The sequence below is a fragment of the Sciurus vulgaris genome (assembly GCF_902686455.1).
Source record: "Sciurus vulgaris genome assembly, chromosome: 8".
NCBI classification, from domain to species: Eukaryota; Metazoa; Chordata; class Mammalia; order Rodentia; family Sciuridae; genus Sciurus; species Sciurus vulgaris.
In genome coordinates this window covers 104,475,432-104,498,803 of record NC_136468.1, presented here as the reverse complement: position 1 = coordinate 104,498,803, position 23,372 = coordinate 104,475,432, and the positions used below count along the sequence as shown (strand labels likewise).

The window sequence follows — 23,372 nt, the reverse complement described above, 5'->3', positions numbered from 1 at the left end:
TTGGGGAACAGACCCTCACCCCACCTCAAATCTGCTCCCCCAGCAAGCCAGCTGGCAGCCTGCTCAGCCAGGGATGAGATGGCTGTCTCTTGTGAATGAAGAGTATGAAGTTGTCAGCACAGTTTGGCCAGCCCTTGATAAAACTCTTTCCCCTTTGGTCAGAGGCCTAGCAGCCCTGCATAACTGGGGGACTGATGTGCAGAGCTGGGTGTGATTTCCCATGGTCAATCGAGGTTAATGTCCACTATCTGTCTAAAGATCTGGGAGCAGGTGTTTGAGCTAGCCTACTGCCTGGGAAAATCTGCTGAATGCCATAACAACCCCCACAGGAATGTGGTTTAAAAGCCCCAGTGTGCCTCCTGTCAGTCTTGGGTAGGAAGGTGCAGTCAGTCTCAGGAGTAAGAAAAAATAATTCTACCTTTCCAGTCTTCACTCAGCCAGCTTACACTAACATGGTTTAATTTACTTTGCTTTCTTGGTTTTATATCATAAGACTGAAAATTGAAGACATTGGCCTTGTCTTTGAAGGGAAGAGAGGACCCTGACGTCATGGCTTCCTGGTGTGTCGGGTCCCCAGCAGGGAGTAGGCCTGCCACCCATCCCTCCCCAGCTGAATGTCCAAGTCCCCCACTGCATACACCCAGTTCCTTGTGCCAGGAAAAACTGACCAGCTGGCTACAGCCCCACAGCTCCCTGCTGTGTCTTTGCAGGGTAGTGAGGAGACAAGAGGCCATCACAGAGCCAGCTGGTGCTGACCTGTTGGGATGCCTGGGCAACCTCCCTCATGGAAGGAAACTAATGTTTCTGTTTGCTGGGATGACTGAATCAAAACCTAGACTCAACAATGATTTAAACCGGCCCTGGGTTGCCAGGAATACTCTGGGAAAATCTTCTAGGGTTGCTGGGTAAACCCCTGGCATGCCAGAATTTGCCATCTTCCCTGTTGTGCCAGTGAATATGCAGGTGCTCATGGTGGGAAGAGCATAGGTGGTGGTTGGCCTGTGGGTACCATCAGGTGGTTCATAAGGTCACCCAGGTGTATATGGTTTCTAGCAGTGGGCCCAAGACAGCTTTCCCTAGAGAAGGGATGTTTAGGGGGCACTAGCAGAAAAGATGCCAAGACCAGGAGGTGGCCAGCTGGTCTCCTGGTCCTTCTCCCAGTCCTAGGTGTTCTTACTCAGAGCTGGAGGAAGCTTCAGGGACTTAGTGGTCCAACACCTCATGCTAGTCACAGAAGCAAGACTGTGTAGCTGATGGCTTGATGGGTGGGCCAAACCCTCCTGCCCAATCCTTTCTGTAGGGAAGGCCCATAGTTCCTCTGAGGCTGACAACCCCTTCTGTCAAATTAATTGACCTTGTTCCTTTCTATATTTAAAGAACAGGACCAGCTGCCCCCAGGTGCAGTTTTGGCTTTACACATGCTCTGTGGCACCATGACACACATGAGTGGCAGGGCTGAAGTCCCAAGGGCCACCAAAGACTTCAGTTCCAGTGCACAGCTCATCATAAGACTGTCTTGGGCTGTCTGTCACCCCTTTCCCACAGTGTGGGCCTTGCACATGGCAAACTTTCCCTGGTTCTGTGTAGACTAAGTAAGTGGGGGAGCCACTCCCCTGCAACACACACACTCCAGGCGTCATCCATTCTCTGGAGCCTTAAACACATGGGCACAGTGACCCCACACCAAGAAGAGGGTAATGAGCCATTTGGAGCCTCCTGGCTCTACCAAGTCTACTCCCTGCTGAGTGGTGCTCTCCAACCCTTCCATGCAGAGACAGGGTATGCCTCCCAGTTAGGACTTTGTATAAGGCCAGAATGGGGAGAAGCTGCCAGAAAACAGGATAAAGGGATGTGGGACTGGGAGCTTGGAGTAGGCCTTGCCACAAGAAGGGGCAGCTACTCCAGTCATGGATCTTGATGGAAGCTTGGCTTCCAGGAATTGGGGATTAGGGATTATTTGTGACCCAGTGGTGGCCCGTGATGAGACAACGGTACTCCAGTGTGGAACTTCAGGAGGTTCCCAAGAGTTACCTGTGGGGACTAATGGCCCAGTGTATGGAGCCCCAGCCAGCTGGACACGGTCTGTAGACAGTGGTCCTTATAGAAGTGGCTGTAGACTGGAGCTTGGCCATCAGGCGGTGAAGGTCCCAGCAACCTGGGTGGCCACCTGTATCTTAATTGATGTTGCCAAGAAGGAATTTTGTTACCCGCCAGGCTAAGGTTTTGAAGCCTGTCATTGCTCAAGATGGACTTGGGCTCAGTGTGGGTGTGCCTACTGTCTGGAGCCATCTCAATTTGAACAAAAGGGCTCAAGCACCTTGTGAGTTCTGCAGAGGTCCGGAGAAGAGTAGGGGTGGGAGCTGGGTGAAGGGATGGAATAGGCCTTATCTGAGCAGTAGCTAACACTGTCCTCAAGCTGCAGACCCAACCAAATGAGGAGGAATTCAGACCCTCTACTCTCACGATGAAACTCTGCCAGCATGTTTTCCATGTTTTGGAATCAGGGTACGCTCAGGGCCAGGGCCTATGGTGTTGCACCTGCCTCCCTGTGGCCTTCCCGCCTTAACATACTCAGCCACCTCTAGCTTAGAGAAGAATTAACTTCATACCTTTGGGCTGAAATTCACCTGCTCTGTGCCCATAATTCCCTATGCCCACCCCTGTGTGCCACCTGCTGCTGGAAATCCGCCCCCACATTCCCCCTCATTCCTCAGGGCCTAACCAGGCAAAGACGGATACCCGCTGGCCCTGCAATGACCTCTGTCTCCCTAGCACCCTCCAAGAGCTCTGTAACCTGGTAGTGTTTGTCTCCATGGCACAAGCCTCATCGTGTCAATGGGGTTGACTCAGGCACCCCTAAACTGGTTCACCCTTCTCACAGCTGGTCCTCCCCATGATGGCAAGAGCCACCTCTTGAACTTGGTGTTCTCAGAAACTTAAGACAATTCCAGACACCCCAAAGGCGAGAGATGTAATTTGGAAACGAACAAATTTGTCCTCTCCTGCTCATCTTAGGAAAGCCGTCCATACCTGTTGTGACCTTGTCACCAGTTAGTCCCTTGACCGATATACATATTCTCCACTGCCCCAAGACATGCATGTGGTCTGCAGTGACTGCATTTCCTTCCTGTGGGCTTGACTTCCCCACACCTCTGAGGGTGTCCTTGGGCTTGTCTGCCTTCTCCCTGGGTATCCCCATCCAAGCCTCAGGACACAAGCACTGGGACTTGGACTCTCACAGGCACTTCACACTGACCATGCCAATACATGCCTTCCTTCCCTCATGGCCACCCAGAGGGCAGAGATGGCCTCAAGCTGGTGCCTCAGATATCTGATCCTGAGTGGACCAGCAGGATTTTGTTTGGAAAATACACTTCAAAGCTTTGAAAAGATGATTTATCTGGCACATTTGAGAGTCATAGCTCATAAAAACAGGTCAGATTCAGATGTGTCTTCCAGGGACTCCTCCAAGGCACAGATTCTAGAAACATTTGGGGAAGGATAGAGTTTGGGTCATAGTCTATAAAGACCAAAATGGTAGGGTGGATTGGCCCTCCTAAACAGACTGTGATCCAACTTAAAAATGTTTCTCAATTAAAGAGACCTTTTGAGGAACTGCTTTTAACAAATTCCTGCCCCAGCCCCACCCTGGAGTTTGCAGACACTCATATCTCTGAGTAGGACCCTTAGGCCTGCCGACACCTCTCCTGGCCCTACTGAATTCCCAGACACCTTTGGTCACACTCTCCATCCAGGTCTTAGAGCCCAGGACCTCAGTCCATTCCAAAACCTCTCCCCAGCACCTATAGCAGCCCCTTGTGGCGTACATATTAACCTTCAGAAATCCCAGGAAGTAAGGTTCCCTTGTCCTACACACTAATACCCCAAAGACCAGCTGTGGACTTTTTAGGCCCCACAAAAAATGGAAATGTATGGCCTTTTGCCAGGAAAAAAAAAAATCAAGAATTTGAAGATGGCTATTACAGAATATTAACCAATGGTAGGGCCTGGTAACTGTCCCATGGGAGCCTCCTCAACACTGGCACCTCCTGCTGGTAACAACCCCCCTTAACCAGGCCAGGCCTGTGCCAAGCTCTGGACACAGAACAGCTTTGAACCATTTCTGCCGTCCTTACCTCATGATCTCAGAGCATTTAGGACTCCTATGATTCCTGCCCCCTCTGGCAGTTTCATCTCTGCCCCCAGAGGACAACCATCCAGAATTTTCCATGATATCAATTTTGCTGCTCATATATTTTTAAACTGTACAAATAAATGTCTGCTGTGTGTCTTCCTTTCTTTCACCCTTGCCTCTGTGAGCTTTGCCACCTTCCTATTTGTAGCCTCATTCACTCCCCACTGGGTGATGTATTCTGTTGAGTGACTTTAAACATGTCTATGTAACCATATCCTGTTGGTGAGTATTGGGTTGGTCCCAGTTACTCACTCTTAGGTATGACATTCTCTAGGGCATACCCTGTCAGTGGAGTTGGAGTGAGGTCTGGCTGTCCAGCTCCTCACTGTCCTGATGGCCTTTTAATGTTTGTGACCATGCTGGGTGCAGTTAGGTTGTCTGTACATTCTTTTATATTTTTATTAGACATTCTGTGAACTTTCTGATTGTATTTGTGTCTGTTTTTTTCTGAGTTGTTTATCTTTTATTATGACTTGTAGAATTCTAAATACATACCGTTGTGAGCTGTATTTGTTCCAGAATTTCCCAGTCTGAAGCCTGTGTTTTCTCTATAAGCCCCTGTTCTATCCTCAAGTCTAACTCCACGCAGAGCATTCTTGGGGATCACCCCTCTATCCTCAGGCCACCTCAAACCCCAGACATAGGCTGTGTTTACTTAGTATTTCCCAGTTGGGAAAATGGAGACAGGTAAGAGCTATAGGGTGGGCACAGAGTTAGGTGCTGCCTCTACTCTTGGGCCTGTTCCAGACAGAGACCCTTGCCCTCTGTCTATGTACCCTATCCTCCTCCACTGCAGCCAGTGGCAGTGCCCATGCCCTCTGGTTTGCAGACAGATGCTCTTTCAGGACCTGTCAGGACAACCTTGCTCTTTGCAAGGCTCTGGGGAAGGAAGACATTAAACACTTCAAATGGTCCAAGTTTCTTTTCTCACAACCAGCCTGTGTGGAGAGGACAGAACTAAAACCAAGAGGTCTGCAGTGTTGACTATGATCCCTGTGAGCCTGGCCTGGGAGAACCAGCGGGAGGATTCATCCCACCAGAAGCAGCACTGGCTCCTCTTGGTTCTCAGCTTGGGTGATGCAATAGAACCTAGCTGACAGGCTGCCTGCTCCCTCATGAGGATCCAAGTCCTTCACCTCCACACACAGCCTGGGGAAGATCTGGAAGAAGGCAGAGGTAATGATGCCGTGACTTTGAGACCCAGCCCTCCATATCCCACCTGCCCCAACCCCTTCCCAGGAACCTTCAGGGTCCACCAGAGTCACCCAAGCTCAGAATTGTCTGGCATCTCCAGCTCCCACTGTAGCACAGGCCAAACACCAAGTCTGGCAGCCATGAAGAGTAAAAGGGACCCCTTTCCACACGGGGAAGGAAAAACTAAATAAAGTCAACAACCCTTCTTAGATGAATCAGAGATTTGTGGTCGTGTGACAAACTGCCACCCAAAACCTGCACAGCCAGACAGCTAAAATACTGAGAATCACAGTGCACTAGGGCTAGAAGCCATGCTGGAACTGACTGGATGGAATACGGAGAGGAAATCGTCTGGGGACAGAGAGAGAAACTCTCATATCAACCATCTCCATGGAATTCTCCATAGAAGCTCCGACAAGCAGCACAAGGTGGCTATAGGAAACACATGTCAGGTGTTGGCTAGGGCCAGTTGTCTGAACTGACCCTTCACAGGAAGGTTCATCTCATGTAGAACCTTGGCCTTGGAACAGAGCCCACACCTGCCACATGGGACTGAACACGTACCTGGAGACCAACAAGGGAAGGAGTGGGCAGGAGAGGGATTGAGACCACAAATGTCAGAAAGTGAGGCCAGGAGTGACAGGGGGAGAGGCACACTCAGAGGTAGACATAGGAACAGCAAGAGGGACACTCAGATGACAGGAGGGATGGTGAGAGGGATGCTCAGATGACACAGAAGGAACATGAGGGATGGACACTGAAGGGGTGACGGGTTAGGGAGGACACACAAATGACATACATGAAAACAGACAAGAGGTGACACAGAAGGGTTGGGAAGAGGGACACTCAGAGATGGACTCAGGGATTGGGATAGGACATTGCACAGGCATTTGAATTCTTCAGGGGCCTGTGATACTCCTGTGTTCTCAAGACAAATATCTGTTTTGTCAAATATTTGTTGAGTCATTTCTTTGTGTTTTGAGGGAAAAAATCATCAGGGCCCCCCTAGTCCCTCTGTGCAGGGTGTGTACTGATTGCCAGGGAAAGTCACTCTAGTTGCTATTTGTGCCAGCCAGTTTTAGTCCTCAACAGTGGTTCTCAGTGGAGTCCCAACCACAGTCTCCATCACCCAAGATAATTTGAGATGCAAATTTCCAATCTCACCAGACTCTCAGGACAGACACTCCAGGAGTGGTCCCAGGATTGAGAAGCACTGCTCTAAACAACTTCCCTGAGGTGGGTCCTACCCCTCTCCCCTTGCAAGAGCCGAGGCACATGGGATGTATCAGAACCCCAAGGGTGCCATCTCTCCTGCACCCTGTGTTTGGTAATCAACAGGTCAGGAGGTTGGTGGAAATGGATGCTGGGGCCACACATGGAAGAAAAGCAGGCAATGTCACCCACTTGCTGTCACCCCAGGACATGAAGTCCTGCAAGAAGGTGGGTAGGACAGCAGGAGCTGACACAGGAAAGCATCCTCAAGGATGTCACAAGGGTGACAAGAAGAGCCTCCTGTGACCCACAAGCTATTGTGAGCTCCAAATTTGGGCAGTAGAGACAGGAAGGGTCTGAGACTGGGGCAAGGAGGGAAACACAGAAGAGAGGAAGCCCCAGAAGTTGAGGAATTTTGTTTGAGGAGCCATCCCTCCACTCTCTGCCAAGAGGAGCACATGGAGTCTTCAGGGATGAAGTAAGAAAGACTCCTGTATCCTACTCTGTGGGGAGGCCCTGGGTGGAACCTCAACTCCACTCACCTTTATCCCAGTGCTATGATACCTTCCAGCCCCTCAGTGTGCAAAGCTGGTAACTCCAAAGCACCAGGTTCCTGCCTCCCGGGAGTAGATACTTGCCTAGGGATACCGTGGGGGTCCAGATCCCAGGCCTGCTCTGTAGCTTGCCTTTCTAAACCACAGAGCTATGGACTTAGCCTTTTCGCTAAGCCTCTGACATTTTGGTGAAACAAACACACTTGTTCTACTGATAGGAAGTGGATACACACACAACCATGCCCATGGGTTTAGGGAACACAGAGCAGCACAGGGAACTGGGTATGGAAACTCCAGGCAGTGATCCAGGGAGGCTTAGGGAGTGGCTGGGCTTGAGTCTGGCCAGGTCCCAAAAGCATTGGTCTTGGCTGTGGAGTTTATCAAATCCCTGAGGGCTCCAACAGGGCAGGAGCTGGATGCAAGATGGATGGGGCACCGGGAGCCAGAAATACTACAACCCAATTAGACTTCCAGAGTCTGGTGCTGTTGCTGCCCACATTGCAGCCCTGAACAGCCCAAGCTCATTGTGCTGCTCTCTATCTCCTTTCCCTACACCAAGTCCTCTCTTTTCTCCTCTCTTCTCTCCTCTCCAGAACCTCTGGGTGAGATTCCTGGCCCCACTACTTATTCCACCAGGATTTGGGAAAGTAGTCTGGGTCAGGTATACACAGGGCAGGGTGGGTTTTGGGTGACTGGTACTGCCACTAGAAAAGGTAACTTTTGGCCACTAGATAAAGAAGCTGTGATCCCAGGAGCTGGTCACCTCCTTTAGGCTTGTCCTCAAAGGGTTGTTCATGACACATACAGCCCTATCTCTCCATCTTGCCCATTCCCACTGTCACCTCCACACCAGGTACTTGGAGTGTCCTGACTCCTAGCCCAGAGCCAGAGGTCCCCACAGGGGTTTAGATAGGGGCCTGGCCTCCCTGTGCCTCTTTTTAGCTGCAAGTGACCAGTAATGGACAGGAAGGACCTGACATTGGACCACAGCTATCTGTGGCCCCTCTGGAGTACCCACGGTGGGGTCAGCAACCATGAAAACCCCTGGCCTCCAGTGAATTAATGGACTCCCACTACCTGGGGCTACACAGGATGAGCCAGACTAAACCCAGGTAATCTGCCCCCCATACGTAACTCTCCAACCGCCACTCCTGTGCCCACTCTCCCTCTCCCTGCTGTGAAAGCACAAAACTTCACTGGCTCCTTCAGGACTGTTCCCAACCTGGGCGAGACCTGGCCTGGTCCCTGTGGCCTGCTCCCTCCTCTCCCCTCTCCTCCTTTGGAAGCCCTATGTACTTAAAAAAAAATATGTATTTTGGTGGTAAAGTATACATAAGACATTTTAACCGTCTTAAAGTGTACAGTTTAGTGGCATTAAGTACATTTACATGATTGTACAACCATCACCACCATCTATCTCCAGAATTTTGTCATCTTCCCAAACTGAAACTCTATATCCATTGAAGTTATTAATTGGTTGCTGATATTGAAAAAACAAGAGATTTCATAAGAGCCCTGTTTGTGGTCTCTTTTGAAAAATTAGGAACCGAGGCAGCATCAGGTGGGATCCTGCCAGAGGGAGGCCAGGCATCACAGAAGGTTGGACAGAACTGTGTGTGGCAGACCCCACCATTCCCCAGTACCCACAGCTTCCCCACAGGGGGTGTTTAGGATGGGGGAGGTATCCCCTGCAGATCTTCAGGCAGCCTGGCCAGTCTGGAAGCACCAGACCGAGAGGAACTGGAGGTCAAATGCGAAGGTTTCTAGGTCCTGGGGGACAGCAGGGTCAGACCTCCCTCGCACAGGGAACAGCCCAGGGAATCCTCTGGAAGGAGTGGAGAGGGATGCTGCAGGATGGATGAAGGGTACAGATAGATCTTTGGAAGGTGTGGAGGGTCCCTGCAATATGGGGCAGAGGTGAATCTAGGATTTAGAATGTGCAGAGAGAGGACGTGGGTCAGAGGCTGAGCAGAAGGGCACAATAGAAGCAGGGCCCAGGCACTTCATTCTGGGACCTTCACTTCACCCAAAAAAGTTAAGAGGATGCCCAGGATGAAGGAGCCATCTGGGCCGAGTGTTCACAGCCCACCAAGATTATATTTCACATGTGAATGAGAACAATCCTAGGTAAGTTTCTGGGATTAATTTTCTACTTCTTATTTTGAAACAATTATAGAGGTACAGGGAGTTGCTCGGATACATCCCAACCTCCCCAGCAGAAGCAGCCTGCAAAGCCACAGCACAAGGTCAGAACTAAGAAACTAGTAGTGGTCCAATCCACAGAGCTTGTTCAGAGTCCACCAATTCCACGTGCACTTGTGTGTGCATGTATGTAGCTGCATGCAACTGTACCCCATGTAACTCCACATAGCTGCCACAACAGTCAAGGTGCAGAACTGTTTGGTCACCACAAGTCTCCCTTGTCCTGTTTCTTTATAGGCACTTCCATCCCTAACCCTGGAGAACACTTATCTCTTTTGCTATAATTACTATTGCTTGAAAATTATATAAGTGGAATTATGCAGTATGTATCTTTTTAAGATTGACTTTTTTGCTGCCAGAATTTCCCTGAGGTCCAGTCAGGTTATTTGCATTATAGTTCATTCCCTTTTCTTGCTGAGTAGCATTTCAGAGTATACAGATATACTACAGTTTGTTTAACCATCTACCTGTCAAAGGATATTTGGGTAGTCTCCAGTTTTTGTCTATCACAAATAAAGCTGCCATGAACATTCACATGCAGGTTTTTGAGTGAACATAAATTTTCATTTCTTTAGGATAAATACCCAGGAATACAATTGCTGGGTCATATGTTTAAATATTTGTGTAACTTGCTGAGCATTGTGGCACATGCCTGTAATCCCAGCAACTTGGGAGGTTGAGGCAGGAGAATTGCAAGCCAACCTCAGCTATTTAGTGAGGCCCTAAGCAACTTAGGGAGACCCTGTCTCAAAATAAAAAATCAAAAGGGCTGGGATGTGGTTCAGTGGTTAAGTTTCCCTGGGTTCAATCCCTGGTACCAAATAAATAAATAAATAAATAAATAAACAAACAAACAAATAAAATAAAGTATATGTGTAATTTATTTGTAACTTTATAAAAAGCTGTCAAACTGTTTTCCAGGGTAGCTGTACCATTTTATATTCCCAGCAGGAACACGTGAGCGTTTGTTTCTCTGCACCGATACCGGAATTTGGTGCAGTGATAGGCAAAATAATGGCCCCCCAAAAATCCCCATCGCAATCCTGTGAAGTATGTTATGCAAGTGGGATCAAGGTTACAGATGGAATTACTATTGCTAATTTGTTGACCTTAACAACAGATTATTCTGATTCTCTGGGTGGACCCAATGTAATCACATGGGTCCTTAAAATGTGGAAGAGGGAGGCAGAAAGGTTAGAGTTAGAGAAAGCGGTGGCAAGAAAGACTTGATCCACCATCACCACCTTGAAGATGTATGGTGGCCACAGGTTTCTGACCTACAGGATTGTAAGATGATAAATATGTACTGTTTTAAGCTACTAACCTGTGGTAATTTGTTAGGGCAACAATAGGAAATCTATCAGTATTTTTAAATTTTTGATCCTTCTAATAGGTGTGTGATGTCATCTCATTGTGATTTAATTTGCATTTCCCCAGTGGCTAAGGATATCCAGCATCTTTTCATGTGCTTTCTGCCATACATATGGTGAAAAGTCTGTCAGGGCTTTTGCCCACGTTCCAATTGAATCCATTGTTCTTAAAATGTCAAATTGTCAACATTCTTTATATATTACTGATAAAAGTCTTTCATGGGTTATGTGATTTACAAATATTTTATCATGTTTTGCATTGGAAAAATAAATCATTTTTCCTCAGCTCTCACACCTTAACAATCAGCACAAGAGACCTCTGTGACTTCAACAGGTGTGGGGGTTTGTCCCCTACCACCAGCAAGCAGGCATTGAAGCTGCAGTAGCAGACACCAGCTGGCGTCCTCTAATTCAATCCAGTTCTGACATTAGCATCAAAGGTAGCATCAAATCCCACAAGTTGAGAACTCAGTCCTCAAGGCCTCCTGCCCAGCCCCATGTCAGGTGCCAGTCACAAGCCTCAAGTGGTTTTCCCTGTGCTTTTGGCTGACCAGCTATAAACTGGGGATCCTACAATCTCTTTCTTGGATTCAATTAATTTGCTTGAGCAGCTCACAGAACTCAGGGAAACACATTTACCTGTTTATCACAAAGGATATTACAAAGGATACAGATGAAGAGATGCATAGGGAGAGGTATGTGGGAAGAAGTGTAGAGCTTCTGTGTTCTTTCCAGGGCACCATCTTCCAGAAACACTCATTAATTCAGGTGTCCAGAGCTCTCTGGACCCTGTCCTTTGAAGTTTTATGAGGCTTTATTACATCGGCACAATCGATTAAATCATTGGCCATTGATAACCAACAGCCCTTCTCCCTCTTGGGAGGTTGGGGGATAGGGCTGAAAGTTCTAATTCTGCCTTGGTCTTTCCAGTGACCAGCCCCCAACCTAAAGCTAGCTAGGGGACCAGCCGCTGGTCATCTTATTAGCATACAAAACACCATCACTGCAGAAGATTCTAAAGGTTTTTGGAGTTGTGTGCCAGGAATCTGTATGAAGACCAAATACATATTTAATAATATCATACTATCATTAGTCTTTCCATCCTTTCAACATGGTCTTTCTCAGCAAAAGTTTTCAATGTTGTTGAGATGCAGTGTGTCAAATTTTCCTTTTATGAATCAAACTTTGGGTGTCAAGTCTAAAAACCCTTGCCTCATCCTAGATCTCAAAGATTTTCTCCTATTTTTTTCTAAAGGTTTTATAGTTTTTATTTTACATAAAAGTCCGTGATCCATTTTGAGTTAATTTGTATGTATATGGTGAGATACTTGTTGAAAAGGCTATCTTTCTTCTATTGAATTTTTTTCCTTCCTTGGCAAAAATGAATTGAGCTTATTTGTGCAGATATATTTCTGGGGTCTCTATTCCACTCCACTGATTTATGCATCTCCTCTTCTACTAATACCAGTCTTGATTACTGTGGCTATATCATAAGCCTTGACATCATGAACTTTATTCTTGTTTTTCATATTTGTTTTGGTTATTATAGGGTCTTTCTCTTTCTGTATAAATTTTAGAACAAGTATGTCTGTGTCTACAAAACATCTGAGATTCTGATAAGAATTGCATTCAATCTATAGATCAATTTTGGAATAACTGACCTCTACTGTCTGAGTCTTCCAATCCATGAGCATGGTATGTCTCTCCAAGTATTTAAATCTTTGATTTGTTTCATCAGCATTTTGTAATTTCCATCATATAGATTCAGCATATGCTTTGTTAGATTTACACACAAGCATTTCATGTTCTTTGGGTCAATCATAAATTTAATATATATTTAATATATTTTAAATTTAAATATATATTTAACATATATATATATTTTAATATATATTTTTAGTTGTAGATGGACACAATACTTTTATTTTATTTTTATGTGGTGCTGAGGATCAAACCCAGGACCTCATGTATGCCAGGTGGCATGTTACCACTGAGCCGTAACCCCAACCCTAACATATATCTTTTTAATATATATATATATTTAAGTTTTGACTTTCTCTTTTTCCCTACTAGGATCTAGAAATGAAATAGACTTTTGTGTATTGATCTTATATCCTTATTAAACTCATTAGGTTTAATTTCTTTGTACATTCTTTGAGATTTAATTTTCTGTGTAGTCCTCCATGTCATCTGCAAATATGAACATTTTACTTTCTTTCTTTTCAATCTGAATACCTTTTATATATTTTTATTTCTTTATTGCAGTGTCTATGACTTCTAATACTATGTTGAGAAGGGGTGTGAGAGCAGATTTCCTTCACTTTTCCAGAGCCTAGAGGGAAAACACCCAGTTTGTCACCTTTGGGTACAATGTTAGCTGTAAGTTTTTGGTAGCTGCTCTTTATGAGACTGAGGAAATTACTCTGTGTTCCTATTGCGCTGAGTGTTTTTATCATGAATGGATGTTGAATTTTGTTAATTGTCTTTCCTCATCAATTTATATAATCATATGATTTTCTTCTTTAGCCTCTTGATATAGGTTACAATAATTGATTTTCAAAGATTGAACCAGCCTTGATATCAGGAAGAAATCTCACTTGGTCTGTTCATTGTTGAATTCATTTTGCTAATAATTTTTGAATATTTTTTGTGTCAAATTTCATAATTTTAATGTGTGTGTGTGTGTGCTGATTTTTTCCCCTACCTTGATGTGGGGTAGTCCTGGCTTCATAAAAGGAGGTGGAATATATTTCTTCTCATATTGTATGGGAGAAATTGTGTAAAATTCATGCTAATTCTTAAACCATTTGAGCTTTAAGATTTCTTTTTCAGGAACTTTAAAATTATAATTTCAATTTCTTGAATGTATTAATGACTTCATTCAACAGTGTTTTTAATTTGATTATTATATTTTTCAGTTACATAATTTTCATTTGATTCTTTTTATAAAAAGTAAAATGTTTGATGAGATTTTATATTTTTATGTTTGTCTCAAGACAATTTGGAATTGTTTGTTGAAGCCTTTTTATGATGACTGCCTTAAAATCCTTGCCAGATAATTTTAATATCTGATTCACTGTGGCATTGGCATGAGTTGATTTTTTTCCCCTTGAGTTGTGATTTTCCTGGTTCTTAGTATAATGGGTGATTTTAGATGACATCCTGAACATATTTGTGATTATATTAGAAGACTCATATTCCTATTTAGCCTATTTTTTTAGCAGGTAGTCACACTTTTAGGTTTAACCTATAGGTCTGGCCTACTTTTGTGGGTTGTAGTTTCAATGACACAGAGTCCCTGCAATAATATTGTGAGGTGCTATCGGTCAGGGTGGGCTGGGATGAACTCTTGGTGGAAGCAGGGAACACAGCCTTCACCAGTTCTTCCCTGCAAATAGATCAGCTGTCCCTTCAGTGTCCTGAATGTTAATCAGAGAGCCTTAGTTCTGTTGGGCTTCTCCTTTCCTAGTCCATTGCCAGAAACATCAGTTTTTCCTGGAGTTTATGTGTTTGTTTCTCTGTTCTTTCTGGCAGTTTTGGGTTGCAGGACTCTCTTTGCCTAGTCTGGGCACATAGGACATAAGTAGATAGCCCAAGGGACTTTCTACTGTAGGGTTCTCAAAGCCTGAGGTCCTGGCCAGACTGCTTTCTTCTTTCCAGCTTCTAGAGTCCCTGTATGGATACTTGTTAAATGATGTCCAGAGAGGGAGAATCTGGGGAAAGTGAGTCTACTTAATCTTATTCTGGCACTGGAAGTTTAGTTCTGGGAGATTTTGCCATAATTATATTTCTTTATGAAATCAGGAGCCATCATGGCCCCAAACAGGGCAGTTTTGGTGAATGGCAGTCCACAAAAAAGACACAAGAGCTTCAGGCTGCTAGAAGATTCTGGTCATATCAGAACCTGGAGAATAGGTGACAGAGAAGAGACTAGGGGAGTGTGTGGTACAGAACTTTGTGTAGCCATCAGGAACCCTCTGTGTGCCCAGGGGAACGGCAAGCTCCAGCTCCACAAAGTCCCTTGTCTGGTGGGCCACAGAGTGCCAGGGGACATTGGAACAGCATGGAAAGTGCAAAGGTTCTGGGTTGAGGGAGAGATGGATGAGGAAAGGAAGAGGAGGAAGTGAGGAGAGGAGGAAAAGCCTACTTGGGCCTTTGAGTCCTAGACTCTGAGGCCTCTTCATGGATCCAGAGTTCTTACTCTCCTCTAGAGGCTCCCATGTTCACACCACCCAGTGGATCAAAAGACCCTGAAAACAAGAAGGGAAGGCAGAGCTGGATATGAGGCCACGAGAGGCTTAAGAGGGGCAGGGTCCCAGGCAGTATAGAAGGGAACAACACTTGGGGGAGCAGGAGGTGGCCACTCTTCTCAGCCATTCCCATCCCAAGGATAAAAATACCAGCTTGCAAAATCAGCTGCTAATCTTGTTGCTAGGTAGAGTTCAGCCCCTGAATTGCTATTCTGTTCTAAGTTTGGCTGAACAGCTTTTCCTGGGAATCAAAGACTCTCAGCCTTCTGGCTCTGGGTCCCTGGAGGAGGCACAGGGAGGCAGGCATTTTGCTAGTTTTTTTATGGGGGTATAGCCTGCTTATTCTTCCCCTCCCCTGCCAACCAGTCAGACATGAAAAACGGAAAGCTATGTGTCCCAACTAAACTGGGGAGGGGCAGAATTCTGGCTCCCAGGCTGGCAGAGTTGCCTTTGACTTTTTGGGGCCATGGAGGCAGTCCTGTTTCACAGAGGGTCTGAGCAGATGCAGTATGTAGGTAACTGGCCGAGGTGGGGTGGAGCAAGATGACATCATGGCAAGTACCACTAGGAGCTGCATGTTCCTGGAAGAGGCCCTTGTTTAGAAGCATAAAGGCATCAGGCAGTTCTGGAGACCATCAAGGGAAACTTCCTGGGGAAAGTGCCCTGCCCCACTATCACCCTGTCACCAAGGCCTCTGCACAATGGTGGTTTTGGACAAGGCCAGGAAAGAGAACGCATGGCCTCCTGAGCATCTGTCTGAAAAAAGGGAGAAGAATGGACTGGGAACCTTGGGGTCTGTGTATCATGAGGAGCTGTGTAAGGAACCCAGGAAGGGACAGAAGGGGCTGCACTGGGGTCAGGTGCTCACAGGGATATCTTAATGACTGTATTAAAATACCAGGGCAGGTCTGCAGCCGACAATGACTGCTGAACCAGGTGAAGAGCTGAAAATGGCGAAATGAGAGACACAGGGCCTGGGGTTCACGGTCAGGAGGGCCCAAGTCCTCCTGAGTGGCACCTCATGAGGGCTCTTTATAGTTTTTCATGCCCTCACAAACCACAGTGATACTACACTCACTCCCTCAGGTGGCCCTGAGAGGAGGCAGAGAGTCAGAGAGGGATATGACCTCAGGGTCTTGGGAGAGGCTTCCCAGGTGGAGGTCACACAGATTCACATAACAGTGGCATCAATCAGACTGCCTCCAGTCCTTAGCTGCAACCCAGGGCCTCATTACATCCCTGGGTTTCCAGAAGCAGATCTGCCAACCTCAGTTCTGACCATGACCTGCTGTCATGAAGTCACCTCAGTGAAGTCACCGAGGTGCCTTCACTTCTGCCCCTAACTGTGCCCATAGGAAGATTCTGACACTCCTGCCCAAGTCCTTCCACCCTTAAAATGTAGGAACATGGTGGATTCCCTGAATTACTTAGTATCAGGAAGCCATGCTCTGCTCCATAGAGAGAGAACATCTAATCTTTCCCCACACTTCCACCCCTACCACCCATGAAAAAGCCTAAGGCAACCAACCAGAGAAACCTGGGCTTCCAGGGAGCTGTCCATGAACTCAAATGTTCAGATCTCATTTGGAACCTGAAGGTGTACTAGTCATGAGTTCCATGCCTAGCTCCATGTTGGCCTGGCCATGGGAGTACAGAGTAGGGTGATATACCCCAAAACTCTTTGATAGCTGTTCCTGTGCCAGGGATGAGCTTAGTTCTCCCCCTCCCACAGGGAAGGACACCAGGGAGGAGCTAGGTCTTAGCTTGGCCTGTTGCTAGGGCTTCCAGTGTACCTACCCTTCTCTTGAAGCTCCCACCCACTCCCAAGAGCAGGGCTGGGCACTTGTACTGCCTCTGTGGCCAGTTCTCTGTTGCAATTGATTTTCCAGGATTGAAGAACCAGCAGCAGCATCTGAGCCTGCAGTTGAAGGGGGGAAAAATTTATGAAAGAAGATCCTATAGTCCCTATAATATGACACTGTGGAAGAGAGAAGAGCCCAGGTTGCTTGTTTAATCTAGAACATGACCCTGCACTGCAGGGGTCTGGCCCACAGCCATGGGAGGGCAGCATGTTTCTTCCCATAGAGGTAGGGCTACCAGGCCTGTCCTTCCTTATATGGGCCACCAGCTGTTCTTTGTGTTTGTTCTTTTAAATAACAGTTTTATTGAGGTATAATTCACATGGAATAAAATTCACCCTTTTAAAGTATACAATTCAGTGCTTTTAGTGTATTCACAGTTATGCAACCATCACCACTATCTAAGTTTAGAATATTTCATTACCTCAAAAAGAACCATTGTACCCATTGGCAGTCACTTTCCATTCCCATCACCCATCCCAAGCCTAGTCAATCACCAATCCATTCTCCAGTTGTATTCTTTATGTATTTGCCTATTTCACAGAATGAAATTAGACCCCTACCTCACACCATACAGAAAGTTAATTTGAAATGGAACCTAAATATAAGAGCTAAAACCATAAAACTCTTCAAAGGAAACAGAAGTGTAAGTCTTCATGACCTTGGATTTGACAATGTTTTAGATATAACACCAAAGCATGAGCAACAAAATAAAAAATAAATGGTCTTTATTAAAATTTAAAAAAAAACCTTGAGTACATCAAAATACATCATCAAGAAGCTGAAGATACAAATTATGAAGTGGAAGAGAAATATTTTCAAGTCATTTATCTAATAAGAGTTTAGTATCTGGATTATAGAAAGAATGCCTGCAACTCAACAACAAAAAGAAAAACAATCCAATCATAATATTAACAAAGAACTTTAATAGACATTTCTGTAAAATAGATCTACAAATGCCCCAAAAAGCACATGAAAAAAATAATACCACTAGTCAACAGGGAAATGTAAAAAAAAACACAATGATATACAGTCCACACATACTCAAATGACTAGCCTTTAAAAAAGAAAGGAATAAGTCAGTGAGGATGTAGAGAAATTGGAATCTTTGTACCTTACTGGTAGAAATGATTCAGCTTCTGTGGAAAAGAGTTGACATTTCCTCAATAAATTAAACATAGTTTGCAATATGACCAGCAATTCCACTCTTAGGTATATACCCCCAAAGAATTGAAAACATGATTCAAACAGAGACTTGTATGCCATTGTTCATTGAACATTAATCACAATGGCCCAAAGTAGGAAACAACCCAAAATATTCATCGACTCATGAATGGATAAACAAAATGCAATGTGTACATATAATGATATATTATTCTGTCACAAAGATGAATGAAGTCCTCACACATGCTACATCATGAATGAACACTGAAAACAGTATGCTAAGATAAATAAGCCAGACACAAAGGACAAATAAAGTATTATTCTACATAACTTAGATTAGGCAGATTAATTCATTAAACAAATATTTATTGAAAAAAAGAAAGTGGATTACAGAGGAGTTATTACTTACAAGACTATAGAGTTTCTGAATGGGGGAATGAAAAAATTTTGGAAATAAATAATGGTGATGGTTTCAACACAGTGAAATGTACTTAATGCCATGAATTATACACTTAAAAAAGATTAAAATGACAAATTTTATATTATATACATATTTAATCACAATTTCTTAAGACTTTAAAAATCTTTTTCTATGCATTTTGGCTCCATGGGATGGACATACTGCCTGGACAAGTTGATTTATCTCTCTAAGTCTCTGTTTCTACACATATAAAATGGGAATAGATGTAATACCTAACCCATGCAATTATTGTAAAAATCAAAATGACATAATACATGTAACCACTTAGAACAAAATTTGGAAGGTGAAAAGTGCTCAGTAAGTGGGAACCATCATAATTATATCCATGTGTTCATTCTATTCTGTCTGGAAACTCAATTTGATGCCATCTATAAAATTGCCCTTTTTCCAGTTTCTATTTTCAGCTATAATGGAGTGCTTGGAGCAGATCACCATCCTCATTGAGAACAGCTAGAAAATTCAGGTTTAAAAAAATGAATTGGAAGGTCTTGGACAGCTCAGACAACCAGGACTTGAGTAGCCAAGTTTCCAAAGAGAAGAGAATTAGAGAGGTAAACTGGTGTTCTGCATACTGCTTATCTCTCCAGGTATTTACCAGTTTTTGACTTCGAGATATAGGCTAGAAATCTGAGTGCAGGGCTATTACCACCAAGAGTTAAAGAATCCAGCAGAACTTTCAGTAATTTCAGGAAGAAGGGGAGGGGAAAATATTTAATTATATGCTGACAAGCTAATCAGGACTCAAGAGGTCAGGAGCCCTAAACTCAGAGATTTCTTTTGAAGCACTTGTTATTATTATCTGTTAAAAACACACAGTGTTTTTATTAACTTGTGATCCTCCTGCCTCAGCCTTCTGAATAGCTTGGATTGCAGGCATGTGCCATCACTCCTGGCTAGTTATTAATATTTTAAAGAAAATGGATAATAATTTAGATATTTCACTAAAGGAAAATAAACATATATATATAAATTCTAGACTAAAAACACAATAACCAATATTTAGAATAGATGGGCTTAAGAGTGGATGGAACACAAGAGGGTTAGTGGACGTATACTGGTAGGAGTGGTAGAATTAGAAGATAGAACAGTAGAAAATGTCAAGGCTGATGCACGAAGATTTTTTTAAAGATGGAAATACAGAAAGCAGTGTAAGAGATATGTGGAACATATTGAAAAGTTCTAAAATAGATACAACTGGAGTCTCAGAAGGAGAAAAGAAAGATGATGGAGCAGAAGTGACATTAGAGTATGATAATTTTAGAAACAAAGGAATGCCATCAATCGACAAATTGAAGATACTTGATGAATTCCAAGCAGGATAAATACAAGGACAGTCATAAAAGGAGCTGGAAGAAAAGGAATAACCTCTAAGGAATAGCGATCAGATGACAGCAGACTTTTCAACCAAACTATTAAAATCAGAAGGCAAAAAATAACATTATTAAAGTTCTGGGGGAAATTACTGCCAACTTAAAATTCCATAGCAAAAATATTTTTCAAAAGTGAAGGTAAAATGAAGCTATTAAAAAGCATTTAAAAAAATGAATACAGAGTGTTCTTCCGGCACGTTGTCACCAAGAGTAACCACTAAAAAATAGTACAAGTATGTAAATAAATAAAATAGTAACAAAGGTATGTATAACCAAAAGGTTAATGGAGAGGGGGAATGAAATAATAAAAATACTTAATCCAAGGAAAGGCAACAAAGAGAAGCAAAAAGAATAAAAGCACATAGTGGGTGTGAGTAGAAAAGATTCACACGGGGGTATAAACTAAAATATATCAGAGATTACATTATATATAAGTGGACTAAATATTTTAAACAAAAGACTAAGATAGGTTTACTAAAAACAAAACAATCTCTATGTGCTGCTACACAAGACATGTCTTAAATACAAGTATACAGGGAGATTGAATATAAAGGGATAGAAAATATATCCCATGTGTTTCATGTATTCCTAAGACCACTCTCAGACTTGATGGTTCATTAGAGAACACAAAGGATTCCGACTACCTGTTATTCTCATGATCACAGTTCATTAAAGGGTAAAATTACAGATTAAAATGAATAAAGGGAAAAAGCACAGGAAGTAAGTCCAGGAGAAACTAGACACAAGCTTCTAGGTGCGTGTTCTCTATCACATGGAACATGCTTAATTCTCCCAGCAATGATATGTGATGACACATATGAAGTATTGACAACGAAGAAAGCTTACCTGAGCCTTGATGAATTTTGAGGGGAATTAGTAACATAGGCATGCATTATGTGCATGACTGACCTTAGTTACTCAGTCTCTAGCCCCCAAGAGGTCAAACTGATTCAGTATATAGCTAAGGTTTGTAGTCATTCACTATAGCTTACATCGTTCCAAAAGCTTTCTAGTTATATTAGTTTGATAGGTCTGCCAAAACAAAATTGCAAGGACTAGGCATGTTAGAAAACAGATTTATTTTCTCATAGTCCTGGAGTCTAGAAGTCCCAGATCAAGGTATACATGGGGTTGGTTTCTCTGAGGTCTCTCTCCTTGGCTTTTAGACAGTGTCTTCTTCCTGTGTCCTCACATGGCCATCCTTCTGTGCATGTCTGTGACCAAATATCCTCTTATAAAGACATCAGCCAGATTGTATCAGGACCTACCCTAGTGGCCTCATTTTATTTTAATCACCTCTCTAAAGTCCTTATTTCTAAATACAGTCATATTCTGAGCCAGCAGAGTTTAGGATTTCAGAATAAGAATTTTGGGGGAGGGCTGGGGTTGTAGTTCAGTGGTCAAAGAGTGCTTGCCTAGCATGAATGAGGCATTGGGTTTGATTCTCAGCACCACATAAAAATAAATAAATAAAATATGGTATTGTGTCCATCTACAACAACAACAAAAAAGAGTTTGGGGGGAACAAAATTCAGTCTATAGCTGGTTTAACAGAAACAACATGGCCCAGAGCCTCAGGCATACAAAAATACTCTTTTTAGACAAGATATTCCATGGTCTCAGAGATTGTCTCCCATGAGCCCATGAGACCATTCGGGGTCAGTTTTTTCTTGGAATATGCAGTGTTTGGACAAATTCTGATGAGTTTACCTTCACTGTACAGCATGCCAGCACTATCCAAGGAAAGTAATATAGATTAAAATAGGCATTAAGAAAATAGGGACGCAGGCTGGGCATAGCTCAGAGGTGGAATTCTTACCTTCCATCCCCAACACTAGGGTAAAAAAAAGGAAAGAAATAAAATGAAAAGGAAAACTAGAGATAAAGAGGGACATATCATTAGTGATAAAAGGACTGACTCACCAGAAATACATAATTTAAAATTTCAACTGAACTTAATAACATGACTTCTTGTGGCATACACAATTTGAAATTTCACATGAGCTTAATAACATAACTTCATATTACATAAAGTAAAATTGACAATGCTAAAAGGAGAAATAGAAAATTTGACAACCACAGTGGAAGACTTTAACCCACCTCCCATAAAAAAATGAAAGAACTAACAGACAAAAAGTTCAGTAGGAAGATCTGAATAACAATTAACAAACTTGACATATTTGACACATGTAGAATACCATCCCCCCATAACGATAGAATACACAATATTTTCCAATGCATATGGAGCATTACAAGAAATGATCATATGGTTGAGTCATACATTTCAACACATTTTTAAAGATTAGAATTATTCAGATCGCATCCTAGGAATAGAGGGGAACTTTCTTATTCTGTTACAGAGTAGCTATAAAAAAAACCCTTAATGATGAAATATTTAAAACTTTCCCCCTGAGATTTGGATTGAGGCAAGGATACCCACAATCACCACTACAACTCATTAATGTACAGTTGTCTCTCCTTATCCTAAGGGGAGATGTTCCAAGACCCCCAGTGGATAGCTGAAGCTGCAGATAATACAGAACCCTATATGATACATTTTCTTCTATATGCCGTGCAGCATTACCACACCATACCTGGGCTAATCTATCTTTTCATAATTTATGCTCTGGTGCCTCCCTTGCTGATATTATTATTATTATTGGGTGCTGGGGATTAAACTCAGGGGCACTGGATCACTGAGCCACATCCCTAGCCCTATTTTGTATTTTATTTAGAGACAGGGTCTCACTGAGTTGCTTAGCACCTCGCTTTTACTGAGGCTGGCTTTGAACTCACAGTCCTCTTGCCTCAGCCTCCTGAACCGCTGGGAATACAGGTGTGTGCCACCATGCATGGCCTCCCTTGCTATTATTATACGTTAGGGTCATTATTAGGTAAAATGAGGGTCACTTGAACACAAGAAGTGCACAACCATTACTCTGACAACAGAGTTACTCAATGACTAACAGGTGGGTAGCATGTATAGCATGAATATGCCAGCCATAGGAATGATTCATGTCCCAGGTGCAACAGAGTGAGCAGGAAAGAGTGAGATTTCATCATACTACTCTGAACTGTAGGACACTGTCCCTGAAAGAGAGTGGAGCAACCATGGGACTTATCTTGTAAGTTTCCCTTCTCTCAGGGATGTTTGCCTTGCATCATGCGATGCCTGGAAACGGACACCTGATACTACGTTTCATCCATGTTTATTGTTATTTATGGTGGGGACTAGTCTGGAACCAGCTATTCTACAATGTCTAGATGTGAAAATCACAAATAATTCCTGTCATAGACAATGATATTCACCTCCACTTCCTGATCCCTTGACCCACTGTGACCTGGCTCCTGACCTTCTACCCAGATATTTCTCTGCCTGGAGACTTCTTAACCAGCTTCTTCAAGGCTCCTGCCTCCTGGTTCTCTCACCCTTGTGCTCCTCTTGGTCTCTTCACTCTCACCACCTCAAAGCTACACACCTCCAAAATCCATAGTAGACTTTTTTTTTAAATGTATATTTT

The 23,372-nt window shown here is 43.7% G+C and overlaps 1 long non-coding RNA gene across 1 annotated transcript; it reads right to left on the bottom strand.

Annotated features, from left to right (window-relative positions):
* Window positions 1-3,499: 3,499 nt before the first annotated feature.
* On the bottom strand, window positions 3,500-21,620 carry LOC306667897. The gene is made up of 2 exons (XR_013765671.1): window positions 19,311-21,620; window positions 3,500-19,280 (listed from the first exon to the last, which is right to left on the bottom strand). It is a non-coding gene; the product is annotated as an uncharacterized lncRNA (long non-coding RNA).
* Between the last annotated feature and the right edge of the window lie 1,752 nt (window positions 21,621-23,372).